Consider the following 11,190-nt stretch of genomic DNA (forward strand, 5'->3'; position numbering starts at 1 on the left):
ATCTGTGTGAAATTTGACCGACCAGAGTACAGTTGATGCACTTTAATGAGATCTGATAATAATTGTGATACCACTTTAGAACTGTATATATTTGCCATTGTAGATTTTCTGAGCACAAAGTGAGTTATTATGATAGTGTACATAACCTTGAATATTAATTACATAAAGACTGTGTTTTAACTAATGCAGTGTGTGGACATTCCTTTGTGGGGGTTTGGGGACTACACTGTACTTAAGAACCAGCTTGCATCGCCTCCTGAGAAGTTAGGCCTTGATTGCTCGTCCATGGCTACCCTATAGAGAATCTTGGCTGGGGTCCTCTGTGCCTATCCTCTAGCATATAGAGAGGAGACGTACATACCCTCCCTCCAGTATTTACATTGGTGGCAGCAGTGTGATGCTTATGTTTTTAAGAATTAGTGTATAACCATGACACTTACGAAATATCTGCACTTTGTTAAATTGAGGCTTAGTTGTGTACAAGATAACTGCATTACAAGCAATGGAGTCAATTGCAAATGATAAATTGACTAGGATGAGCTTAGAGGCTCTCCAGAGTGCTTGTGAAGCCAGGGAGTTAGACTTTGTGGATAACTCTAGGGCTGAGCTGATAGCTGCCATGGTGGACTACAAGACTGATGGTGAAACTCTTAAAGAGGGGGATGCAATCAATGAGATTCATCCCCCGCCACAGCGGTTGTCGCTGAATCTGATTCTGGGAACGCCACCATTCCTGCTGCTTCTGTTACGAACCCCAGCACTGCTCTTCAGGGGGAGGCCCTGAAGATTGAACTTTTAAAATTGGAGCTACAATGGGAACAGTTAGACTTTCAATACAAAAGTTGAAAACCGAAGCTGAGTTAAAAAAAGAGGAATTGGCGCAGCAAGTGATAATCAAAGATCGGGACACTGAGCACCAAAGAATCTAGCTAGAGAAAGCTATAGTGGAGACTTCAGCTAAATCAGTTGAGAGTGGCAGGTCCCCAGCCACCAAGTTTATGAATGATTAGGTTGGTGTGTTTGTGGTGGGTTCAGATATCCTCCAATGGATTGAAGCATTTGAAATGGCTTGTGCAATTCATGATGTGGATAAGAGAGATTGGGCTAAGTGTTTGTTAAGCAGAGTGCCTCAGACTGGATATGACTGTATTCTGAAACTGATTGTGGAAGAAAGGGGTCAGTATGAGTGCATGAAGTCTGCTTTGATTGCCAAGTTTGGCAAGACACTTACCCAATACCTTAAGAGGTTCAGGGATTTTCAGAAACGAGAGAATGTGTCTTGGGTTGACTGGGTGAGTGCTGCACACATGAACATGATGGGGTGGATTGGTGGTTACAAAGTGAAAACATATGTTGAATTGTCCCACCTTTTGTTTTTTGAGCATTTTTCTGAAGCCTGTTCACCAGAGCTGCGTCAGTATGTTGATGACCAGAACATTTTGGATCCCTTTAAGCTGGCTAGGCTGGCTGACAAGTGGGTCTCCCACCGGGTGTCCCCTAAGGACTCCAGTGGGAAGGACAAGGACAAAGAAAAGGGGGCCTCATAGAAAGCTGAGGAGTTCCAGAAGCAATCTCAGTAGGGTAAACCAAAACCTTCCTCTCCTAAGACCCAAAAATCTAGTGGGGATAAGTCATCTGTGGGTGGGAATGAGAGTAGTGGTCCACCTGCTGCAAAGCAGGCTCCCAGTGGTTCCAGTACCATACCCCGCATTCCTGGTACTTGTTGGGACTTTGGGGCTCTGGATCACAAGAGGGGGGACTCCAAGTGTAAAGGTTAGACACTTGGAGTCCAGGCTGTCAGCCTGACCTACCCTTACCCCATGTCTGAGGTGGAGGCCACATTCTTCCCCTCCTCTACAGGGATCACATTTGGTGCTCCTGTAGAGATTTCCTTAGTGTCCCTTGGGGCCTGGGACCAGTACGCAGAAGTACTGTTGACTATCCCACAGAACACCTGTAGGTTTTTGAGAAGAATCCTCTTGAATGGTCAGCCTTCTACTGGCTTGAGAGACACTGGGGCAAGCATGACAGTGGTGGACAGGACCCTGCTCAAGCCAGAGGACTATGTAGGTGCTCTTCTGAAAACTACCAGGTTAGCTGGTGGGCCTCCCAAATTATCGCCTGTAGCCTTAGTCACAATCTCAATTGGAGACAAGACAGCAAAGCATTGTCCCTGGTAACATATTGTTAGGCAACAATCTACTAGTGTTGGGGTTGATCTCTGATGGTCTCCACATGGCTGCTGATGCAGTCACTAGGTCACAGGTGACACAGGGTCTGGCTGTGAGTCAGGTACCCGAGCCAAAGGCGAGGACTAAGGCAAAAAGACGGAAGAACAAGATGGCTACCTCTGTGACGGGGGCTCCTTCTCTTCCTGCTGTTTCTACAGCAGCCATTGGGATCCATGCTGCGGATGGGCTGGGTCCAGTGGGAAACCCAAACTCAACTCCTGAGGGAGAAGAGACAAAAGACTCTCCTGTGGGAGAAGTTCTCAACCTAAAGGACCATCCTGATCTTCAATGCCTGCTGGCTGAATGGGGACCCTTCCGGCGGGCTTCTGTAAGGGACAGAGAGAGTGCCACTCTCTTGAGGGTCTGAGGAATCAGGCCCTGCCCCAGGCACAAGTTGAAGTGCCTAGGACATTCCAGATCTATTGGGAGGGTGAGCTCCTTGTTAGTGAGCCCACTAAGCCTGAACCTGGTGTCCTCAAGAGGTTGGTGGTACCCCATGTTTACAGGCCCTTCCTGCGGCAGTTGGCACATGAGGTGCCCTTAGCAGGTCATCTTGGTACCAAGACGACTAAGCAGAGGCTCTCTGCCTATTTCTACTGGCCTCGGATGGGAGTAAAAGTGGAGTCCCACTGCAGGACCTGCCCAACTTGTCAGTTGTCTGGCAAGACTGGAGGCAGTGTTATTTCCCACTGCAGCCATTTCCAGTGGTTGGCACACCGTTTGAGAGGATGGGCATCAACATTGTTGGTCCCCTTGACCCTCCCACTTCAGGTGGACATCGGTTCATCCTGGTCTTGGTTGATCATGCCACTAGGTACCCTGAGGCTATACCCCTTCGGACTGTTACTGCCAAGGTGGTTGCCAGGGCTCTTCTGGGCATTTTCACCCATGTTGGATTCCCTAAGGAGGTTGTCTCAGACAGAGGATCCAACTTCATGTCTAGTTACATGAAAACCATGTGGAAAGAGTGTAGGGTAACCTGCAAGTTCTCCACCTCATACCATCCCCAGACCAATGCTCTGGTTGAGAGATTTAATAAAACTCTCAAGGGCATGCTAGGCGCTTTGCAAGAGCCCCTAAGGAGGAAATGGGATCTCCTCCTGCCATGCCTGCTGTTCGCTTACCGGGAGGTCCCTCAAGAGGGTGTTGGTTTCAGCCCCTTTGAGTTACTCTTTGGACATCCTGTGAGGAGGCCCCTTGCCTTGATCAGAGAAGGTTTGGAGGCCATCCCTCCCGGTCCCGCCAAGCAAGTGGGGGACTATGTGTTAGGCCTCAGACAGAGGATTAGACAGATGATGGGTCAGGCGACAGCGAATTTCAAGGCCAGCCATTAATTGAATAAGTACTGGCATGACCTTAAAGCCTCGCAAGTGGATTGGACTCCGGGACAGGAAATCCTTGTGATGGAGCCTACCAAGCCTAGAGCTTTGGCAGACAAGTGGACTGGACACTTCAGGATCATCTCTAAGATGGGCAAAGTCAACTATCTGGTTGACAAGGGAGCCCCTGGGGTAGCCCCTTAGGTATTCCATGTTGAGAGGCTCAAGCCTTATCACAGGCGAGCAGAAGTCTCATGTCTCTTGCTAGCTTCAGAGCAAGAAGAGGATGAGAGTGAGCCCCTTCCTGATTTGCTGCATAGCAACCCTCAGAATGGCTCAGTGGAGGGAGTACATCTCTCTTCCGATCTGACGACAGAGCAGCAGAAGGCCTGCAGGGCTTTGCTCCGGCAGTATGCCTCTCTGTTTTCACTGACTCCAGGCCTTACACCGTGGTGTAGGCACGAGATTGACACTGATGACAGTGTGCCTGTCAAAAGCAGGTGCTACCGTTTGTCAGATACAGTTATGAACCACATCCAGGTTGAGGTCGCCAAGATGTTGGATCTGGGTGTTATTGAACCCTCAACCAGTCCCTGGTCCAGTCCAGTGGTCCTTGTACCCAAGGCAAGTTCCCAGGCAGGTACCAAGGATTGGAGGTTCTGTGTGGACTACCGAGGAGTCAATTCCGACACCAAAACTGACGTTCACCCATTGCCCAGGGCTGATGGGCACCATAGGTGCTGCCAAATTTGTGAGCACCTTTGACCTTACCTCAGGCTATTGGCAAATAGCTCGGACGGACCATGGCAAGGAAAAGACAGCATTCTCAACACATGAGGCACTCTACCACTTTAGGGTCATGCCTTTTGGTTTGAAGAATGCCCCTGCCACCTTCCAGAGATTGGTCAATCATGCGCTCAGTGGTCTGGAAGCCTTTTGTGTGGGTTACTTAGACGACATTGCCGTCTACAGTTCTGTCGAAACTGATATAATATTAGTTTGTCTCCATTGTAAATGTTGGCCTATGCCCAGTCGCTTTGCGAGGAAATCCGTATTGCAAGGTCGTGACCTTAAGTTAATCAAGCCTCCATTTTAGGTTAAAGCCACCATTTTGGCTTATCGTGCAAAGTCGCCCTGTGGCCTAAAATGGCCGACCTGTGTTCTCTTGTTCTTACTTTAACCTCTTCAACCTCTGTAGGCGAGTTAATGTCCAACCTGCCTGCAGGCTACATGTTAGGGTCATGTAGACCTTGTCCTTTGTTGACCTCGGGATCAGGGGATTACTTGAATCGGCGATGTTAACCTACAAGTATACAAGAACAATAACGCTATTTAAACATGACATGCGAAACATCTGTTTGACCTGCATTGAAGCAAATGTGTAAAGACTGTAAAGTTAAACCCAGAGAATAATAGTGCTTGTTAATAAATGTATTAAGAAGTAAACTGCATGCACGAGATATGTAAATTAGGAATGAACCTGGCGCGAACCCTAGCCCAGTACATGATTAACTTGTAGGAGGCTGGACATCGTTATGAAGAAACTGTATAAATATGCTGATGTCCAGCTAGCAATTCCTGTTCACTGCTCACATTGAACCTGCTGGTGGTCTCTGTGAAGTACTGACGGTCAAATAGCTATTTGTGTACTTTGTTTTGTAAACTGCTCAGTATTGCAATAAAGATTCTGGGAATCTTTACAAGCCTGTGTTGGTGTATTTCTCTTTGCATGGTGTAAAAGCCTTAATATTGTATTTTCTGATTCCACAGTTCCACCAGGGAAGAGCATTTGACCCTTCTAGATTAGGTGTTGCAGGCCTTGAAAAGGTCTAACTTCACTATCAAGGCCACCAAGTGCCAGATAGCTCAGGGGAAAGTCACATATCTTGGTCATGAGGAAGGAGGGGGTCAAATCCAACCTCTCCCCAGTAAAGCACAGGATGTACAGGACTGGGAATCTCCCCCTACTCAAACCCAGGTGGGAGCCTTTTTGGGCCTCACTGGGTATTATCGCAATTTCATGGCAGACTATAGAAACATAGCTGCACCCCTGACAGCTCTGACTTCACCCAAACAGGCTAGGAAGGTTAATTGGACTGAAAACTGTCAGAGGGCCTTTGATGGCTTGAAAGAAAGTCTGTATAGGGCACCTGTGTTGTGTGTGCCTGATTCCAGCAAGCCCTTTATCGTTCAAGCTGACGCCTGCGACACTGGAATCGGAGCTGTCTTGTCCCAGTTAGATGACAAAGGGAGGGAACATCCCATCATATTCATCAGTAGACAACTCAAGGGTAGAGAACCTAGGTGGGCTACAGTTGAAAAGGAATATTTTAGAATAGTTTGGAGCCATCAGCGTTTTAGGCTATACCTTACGGGGTCTACCTTCAAGAACCAAACCGATCATAAACCCCCTAAAGTGGCTTATGCAGATGAAGAGTGAGAACCCAAAACTGCTCAGTTGGTCCATTAGCCTACAAGGGCTAGACTTCACCATAGAGCATAGACCAGGGAAGAGTCAAGATAATGCAGATGGCCTTTCCAGAAGGTATGTTGACCGCCTGGATGAGGGTGGCTATCTCGTGGGAAATTAGGTACCCTAACCACAGTCTGGGGGTGGTGGGCGACTGTGATGCTGGAAATGCATTGGAGGGACAGGGCCTCCGTATCCTTGTCTTTTAATGCTTTTTATTGTGTGTTCTATCGTGTTTTCCGCACTGGAGTTCAGGTGGAACTCCTGGCGGTGCAGCTCTCTCTTTTGGTTTGGTGTACAGACCCATGGCATATCTGTCATGATGCCTACCCCCGGGCATCCGGATCGAGTCCATCAGCCCCGGGAGCAGGCATCCAGATACTCATTAAAACCCCAACAGTCCCGGCTGGGGGCTGTTTGGAATCAGTCCTGGCGCCTTAGGTGCCAGGCTCATCATAGAAATCAGTCCTGGCGCCATAGGCGCCTGGCTCATAGACTTTACTTACCTTATGCAGACCATGCTGCAAATGAGTCCAAGCTAACGTGAGGCCTGGATGGGACTATTTTATTACATGGACTATTTTTCACTCGGGTGTGGTTCTGGGGAACTTCTTACCTGGGACTACTTTGCAGGCTATTTAAACCACGCCCGAACAGCAGCCCATGCTTTGCGTTACTCTGCATCCAGCAGTGTGACGCTCACCGTGTCTGCAAGTCAGCATCCAGTTTTCTGCCACGCCCGCCTCGAATCCGGAGCTCCTAGACAAAAGGCAAAGAAAGGAGAAGAGGTTAGATCACAGACATTATTTGATTTCTTACTTGATTCCCGACCCAGCACATCTCCGAGCCTGGAAAGGACATTATTTCAGCACACGTCGCTTCGCCAGCAGCAGCACTGCGTTATACTCACCAGTCCACCGCATCTTTCGACTCGGCGCTGCCTCCATCATTTTCTTCGTCGAAACCCAGCACCTGGGGGGAAAACAAAAGGAATAACAAGGTGAGCCGAGAAAACCAACAAGGACAATCTCTTTGCCACCATAGGCTTACCTGCTTTACCACCGGAGGTATTATTCTTTAATTTGCCGCATCTTCCTATGCCGCACCTATAAAGGGAGAGAAAACAGCAAGTTAAACTCATGCAACTTTTACTGGACAGTGTTTGGTAATACAGACTCTTACCTGAACGCCATCAGCTGCCTCCAGGCAAAATTCTTTTGGATCCAGCTGCAACCTAACGAGGGAATGGAACAACGTGAACATCGGACATATTGAACTCTTTGAACTTTATAGACACTGGAGTCAATATTCCTCCGGAACTCCTCCAGTACCTTCAACCTAGTGAAGTAACTGGTATCTACGCGCCCCTGCATGCCATGCAGGATGGAGAGCTCATCATTTAAAAACATAAGGTGAGGTTACCAAAAGGGAATATCGGAGGTGATTAGTGGGGAGAACGAGATCTGTTGGGGGGCCATCACTAAAGTCCACGGGTAGCTAAATCCCTTTCTCCACTTGCAGGGGAATACTTTTACGAGTCCAGCAGATAAGATTGGGTGGGCCAGTCCAGACTGTCATCTCTTCACTACGCATCACGTTGGTGGAGACCGCAGCTGTCCGGGTCCGATCGACGCCCCTGTGGGAACCAGGTGAGCGTAACAATATCCTTATGGCACCCATGGGTGGGGGTACAACCCTGTGCCCCTAGTGTATGTTTTTGGGCACCTGTGTGTGGCCCACAGAGCAGGGTATGGGCTGGTGGCAGCTCCATGCTGAATTTGACAAGTGCTCTGAGTATCCTCCATTTTGGGATACCCAGGCCCTGGCATTGGAATCAGATGATTCCTGATAGGAAACAAGATGGCCCCTGTGGCCTCTTGCTTTCTATTGCCTGTTACCTTGTTTTCCCAAAGTCCTGGGAAGCCCTGGCTCTGTCCCTTCCCCCTGACTGGCTGTTGGGTGGAAGTTCCATATATGGTTTTGTTGAGAAGTCCAGGCCAGACTGGCTGGAGCCTTCCCAGTGACTGTATGTTGTGGGTACGCCTGTGGGAGGGACCTGGGTGAATGGAGTGTGTGACCAATATACACTTCTTGTTGTGGATGTCTGGTTTCTGGTGTTTGACACAATGGCACTCATTCCAAGTTTGGAGGTAAGTTCCGGTACTTACCGGCATGGTGGAAAGAACGAGACCGATCTGGTCACAGACCGCTAATTGCAGCCTATTACAACCTGGTGGGCACGAGCTTTCCGCCATGCCGGTAAAGCACTTAGCGGCATGCCGCTAAATGGCCCATAAAACCCCCTACCGGCATGCTGCAAGACGTACTTAACAACACCGCCACGGAAGCAGTGACGTCTGTAAATAACGGTGACCGTAATTTACGGATGCCGTAAATTACGGTCACAACAAAATAACAGAACTGGAAATATCGTCATCGCACAGGAACGGGAAGGAGCGCAGCGGCCATCTGTAAAAACACAATCCATTGCCATCCTCATCAGGCAGCACCCTTGGGAGCAATCTGAAGTTTGGAAAAAGCCTACACACCCGGTAGCAATGCCAAAAGCCCCAAAGAAGTCAGCAGACTGGCTCCGCAAGCAGCGATTTAGTCCCGAAGAGCTGCAGGCCATGGTCGACACCCTGGAGGAGCATGCTGACGTCGTGTTCAGCGGCAGCATGTGCCAGGAGGCGGTGCTCCGTAAAAAAAACATCTGGGCACAACTCGCCCAAAGGGTGAGCGCAGTAGGCACCACCCCCGAATCCCCTGTGACTGCAGCAAGTGGTGGGATGACTTGCGGATGAGGGTGGAGAGCCTCCTCTCTGCCAACCGGAGTCAGGCACAGCAGACCCGAGGGGGCCCAAGTTCCCCAATGAGACTGGAGCCATGGGAGGAGACATGCGCTGCACTGATTGGGACGGCATCCATAGAGGGCGTCGGCGAAATGGAGTGTGGGGCACCGACATGGAGGTGAGTGTCCAAAGTCAACACTGCCAATGGCAAACTGGCACATCCCATGATGCACACCGTGCAGATGGGTTGGCAGTGTGTGAGTCAGACTGCACAGTACCAGGCCAGGATGAGTGAATTCGACACCTGCGTACATATCAGACAAATGTTGCAATGGCCAAAAGGCCACAAACCCCAAATGACTGAAATGTGAATGCAGCCATTAATGTAATTAGCATCTCAAACAATCACTCATGCTGTCCCTCTCTTCTACCACCACAGGCACTGAGCATGAGAGTGAGGAGGCCGAGACGAGCCGTCCCACCACCTCCACGGGCAAAGGCAGGGTCTGCCACATACCAGCCTGGAAAAAAACACCCACCCCGGCTACCCAAAGGTCCATGGAGGATGCACCACCCCCATCCCTCCCTGCATCGGCGCCTGCCACAATGCCCACCCCAAGGTCAGAGGAGTCGAGCATTTCTGGGGAGGTGGCAGCCACAGCCCCCTGGAAAATGTGGACAGCCCCTTGTCCATCTGTGAGGCGTCAGAGGAGGACTTTTACCCCACCGTCCACACCCCAGAGCCCAGCAATGTCCCCCAGGTGTCGTGCAGTGACTAAGGGGAGCCTGACACACCTGGCTGAAGTGCACGTGGCGATGCACAGGGAGAAGCCGATCCCGGGCCCAGTTCCCCAGTCGAGGCCCTGTCAGGGCATGTAGGCCCAATCCCCTGCAGGGATGAAACACCACCACTGGATGCACTTCGTGTGCCACAGCTCACTGCCCTCATCACTGAGGTGATGGAAGACACCCGCCAGGGCAGGTTGGAGTGGCTAGACGAACTCAGGGCAATGCGTCAGGTGGTCACGGAGAGCACAAACCAGTTATGCAACGTCCTTGGACGCATTGCAGATGCCCTTGAGGCTGCGCCCGCCAATCAGCCACCTCAGCAGGAGGACACCCCCTCATCCAGTCGCTCCACCCCAGCAAGCCCACCGCGACGCACCCTGCGTTCCAAGCGGCACCAGGACATGCCTCCACCGGGCCCCGGGAGCATGGAGTAGTCGGCATTGCTGCCTTGATGGACAACATGGGACTACTGTTGTGGAGTTGGGGGGGGTGGGGGTGAGGGTTTGTTGTGGAGTTGGGGGAGGAAGTGTGGGGGTGAGGGTTTGTTGTGGAGTTGGGGGAGGAAGTGTGGGGGTGAGGGTTTGTTGTGGAGTTGGGGGGAGGGGGGTGGGGGTGAGGGTTTGTTGTGGATTTGGGGGGAGAGGTTGGGGGTGAGGGTTTGTTGTGGAGGTGGGGGGGGAGGTAGGTGGGGGGAGGGTTTTTGTGGAGTTGGGGGGAGGGGGGTGGAGGGTGGGGTGGTGGAGGGAATGTTCACACTTATGCTTTAGAATCGACAATACACGGTTGGAGTTGCAAAGTTTAACATGTATGGACATTCATCATTGTGCATGCGTATTATGATGTATGACAGTGCATGGTGTACAAGTATCCACACAACCAGTGCCCTGTGTGCCCATGTCATGGCACCCACTGCTGACTTGTGTTTCGGTTTTGTTGTCCAATCAATGTTGCTCCTGTTCCTCCTGTTCCTCCTGTGCACCGGTCCAATGATGCTGTCTTGCCCCTTCCTCCTCCTCCTTCACTCCAACTTCATCTGGTGGACAACATGGGACTACTGTTGTGGAGTTGGGGGGGGAGTGGGGGTGAGGGTTTATTGTGGAGTTGGGGGAGGAAGTGTGGGGGTGAGGGTTTGTTGTGGAGTTGGGGGGAGGGGGGTGGGGGTGAGGGTTTGTTGTGGAGTTGGGGGGAGAGGGTGGGGGTGAGGGTTTGTTGTGGAGGTGGGGGGGAGGTGGGTAGGGGGAGGGTTTGTTGTGGAGTTGGGGGGAGGGGGGTGGAGGGTGGGGTGGTGGAGGGAATGTTCACACTTATGCTTTAGAATCGACAATACAGCCTTGGAGTTGCAAAGTTTAACATGTATGGACATTCATCATTGTGCATGCGTATTATGATGTATGACAGTGCATGGTGTACAAGTATCCACACAACCAGTGCCCTGTGTGCCCATGTCAAGGCACCCACTGCTGACATGTGTTTCGGTTTTGTTGTCCAATCAATGTTCCTCCTGTTCCTCCTGTTCCTCCTGTGCACCGGCTCAATGATGCTGTCTTGCCCCTTCCTCCTCCTCCTTCACTCCAACTTCATCTGGTGTT

This window comes from Ambystoma mexicanum, chromosome 4q (genome assembly GCF_040938575.1).
Source record: "Ambystoma mexicanum isolate Mex_15411 chromosome 4q, UKY_AmexF1_1, whole genome shotgun sequence".
NCBI classification, from domain to species: Eukaryota; Metazoa; Chordata; class Amphibia; order Caudata; family Ambystomatidae; genus Ambystoma; species Ambystoma mexicanum.